The sequence below is a fragment of the Trichechus manatus genome, unplaced genomic scaffold (assembly GCF_000243295.1).
Source record: "Trichechus manatus latirostris isolate Lorelei unplaced genomic scaffold, TriManLat1.0 scaffold00054, whole genome shotgun sequence".
Classification (NCBI taxonomy): Eukaryota; Metazoa; Chordata; class Mammalia; order Sirenia; family Trichechidae; genus Trichechus; species Trichechus manatus.
Genome location: NW_004443990.1, coordinates 4067161 through 4070307, shown reverse-complemented (window position 1 = coordinate 4070307; position 3147 = coordinate 4067161).

The following is a 3147-nucleotide window of genomic DNA, read 5'->3' as shown; positions in this document are numbered from 1 at the left end:
AATAGACTAGAAGCCCTTCCTGCCTCCCTCACCTAGCACAACCCCTCCCCTAAGAAATAACTACTGATCTACTTGTTACAATAAATATTCCCTTGCTTTTACCCTGTAAGTATGCATCCCTAAATGTATGGTTTGTTTTTGTTTGTTGTTGAAATCTATATAAATGGAATCATACAGTAATGTATTCTTGTGCGTCTGGCTTCTCTCAATAAACATTTGTGTTTAAGATTCAACCACGTTATTGTATGTGTGAGATCTTTTTTTTTTTTATTGTGCTTTAAGTGAAAGTTTACAGTTCAAGTCAGTTTCTCATACAAAAATTTATACACCCATTGCTATGTGACCCTAGCTGCTCTCCCTATAATGTGACAGCACACTCTTCCTTTCCACCCCAGATATCCCGTGTCCATTCAACCAGCTCCTGTTCCTTTTTGCCTACTCTTCTCACCTCCAGACAGGACCTGCCCATTTAGTCTCATGTGTCTACTTGAGCTAAGCACTCTCATTACAAGTATCATTTTACATCCCATAGTCCACTCTAATCTTTGTCTGAAGAGTTGGCTTCTGGAATGGTTTCAGATCTGGGCTGAGATCATTTATTTTTGATGTGTGAATATAGCGTTTATTCTATTGTTAACAGACATTAGAGTTGTTTCCAGTTTTTGGACTATACAGTTTTTGGAAGTGTTTTTTTTTTTTTTATTTAAAAAAAAAATTTTTTTATTGTACTTTAGATGAAGGTTTATAGAATCGTTTCTCATTAAACAGTCAGGACACACATTGTTTTTATGACATTGGTTAACAACCCCACGACATGTCAACACTCTCCCTTCTCGACCTTGAGGACCCTTTTTCTGGTGAAAATATACATAGCCAAAGTTACATCATTTTAAAAGTTTCTACATGTACAGTTCAGTGACATCAATTATATTCCTCCAGTTGTGCTGCTATTCTCACTATCCTTTTCCAAATTATTCCATCACCATTATCTTCAACTCACTGTCCCCTAGGCTTCCCACCAAACCTTTTGAGTTGCTGTTGTCAATTTCATCTCACATTGGACTATGCAGTTTTAAACCATGCATGCCATTATGAACATTCTTGAACATGCACATGTGTACAAGAGTTACTCCATAGGGTGACTATTTTCAGCTTTTCTAGATACTGCCAAGCTGGTTTCCCAAGTTATTGTATCAATACAATCCCTTACAGCAGGATATCAAGTTCTTGTTGCTCCTATTTTCTTCAAGTGTATTTTATCTATTTGGTTTTTCCTGGATTTATGAGTTACAGAATAGGTAAAATGATCTTATATCAGCAAACTCACATACTGAACATAAATAATCTACATGAAGAGGATCATGATGTAATTTACATATATGGATAAATGTAGAATTTCTCATTTTAGTTGGCTCTTCAAAGATAAGGTCTGGACGTACAGAAGTAGCTAAGGGAAAAAGTAAAGAGCAAACAGACAAAATTTTTTAAAATACAATTTAAAAACCTGCCCGTAGTAAATAAGAATTGGTTGAGAAGACTATATGAAAACCCCAGTATAGCTTAATATGTTATAAATGCCACTACTTCAACGTAATGCCCCATCCCTCCTTTGAGGATTGAATGAGATTTTTTTAAATTGTATTTTAGGTAAAAGTTTACAGCACAAATTACTTTTTCATTCAAAAAATTTATACACAAATTGTTTTGTGACATTGGTTGCAATCCCCACAGTGTGTCAGCACTCTCCCCTTTTCCCATTCCACCCTGGGTTCTCCATATCCATTCAGCCAGTTCTCCTGTCCCTTCCTGTCTTCTAGTCTTTGCTTTGGGGCAGGTGTTGCCCATTTGGTTGTATATACTTGACTGAACTTAAGAAGTACTTTCCTCATGTGTGTTATTGTTTGTTTTATAGGCCTGTCTGATGTTTGGCTGAAAGGTGGACTTCGAGAATGGCTTCAGTTCTGAGTTAGTAGGGTGTCCGCGGGCTGTAGACTCAGGGTTTCCTCCAGTCTCTGTCAGACCAGTAAGTCTGGTTTTTTTTGTGTGTGTGACTTTTAATTTTTACAATTTTCTCCCTCTCTGTCCGGGACCCTCTGTTGTGATCCCTGTCAGAGCGGTAGGTGATGGTAGCTGGGCACCATCTATTTCTTCTGGACCCAGGCTGGTAGAGGCTGTAGTTCATGTGGTCCATTAATCCTTTAGACTAATATTTTTCTCGTGTCTTTGGTTTTCCTCATTCTCTTTTGCTCTGGATGGGATGGGACCAATAGATGTATCTTAGATGACCGCTCACAAGCTTTTAAGACTCCAGACGCTACTCACCACAGTTGGATGTAGAACATTTTCTTTATGAACTATGTTATGCCAATTGACCTAGATGTCCCCTGAGACCATGGTCCCCAGCGCTCAGCCCCAGTAACTCAGTCTTTCAAGGTGTTTGGATGTGTCTCAGAAGCTTCTATGATTTTGCCTTGGCTAAGCTGTGCTGAATTCCCCTATATTGTGTGTTGTCTTTCCTTTCACCAAAGTTAACACTTGTCTATTATCTAGTTAGTGCTTTCTACTCCTCATCCTTCCCCTCCTTCATAACCATCAAAGATTGTTTTTTTCTGTGTGTAAACCTTTTCTTTGGTGTTTATAATAGTGGTCTCATACAATATTTGCCCTTTTGTGATTGACTTATTTCACTTAGCATAATGCCCTCCAGATTCATCCATGTTATGAGATGTTTCACGGATTCATCATTGTTCTTTATTGTTGTGTAATATTCCATGGTGTGTATGTACCATAATTTGTTTATCCAGTCATCTGCTGACGGGAACTTAGGTTGTTTCCATGTTTTTGCTATTGTGAATAATGCTGCAATGAACATTAGGTGTGCATATGTCTATTCGTGTGACGGCTCTTATTTCTCTTGGATATATTCCTAGGAGTGGGATTGCTGGATCGTATGGTATTTTTATTTCTAGCTTTTTAAGGAGGCGCCATATCGTTTTCCATAGTGTTTATTCCCTTTAACATTCCCACCTGCTGGTGGGAATAAGAGTGCTGGTGGTGCATAAGAGTTCTGAACTCCCTACAACCTCTCCAACATTTGTTATTTTCAGTTTCTTTTTTATTAGTGCCAGTAATGTGGAGGTGAGATGG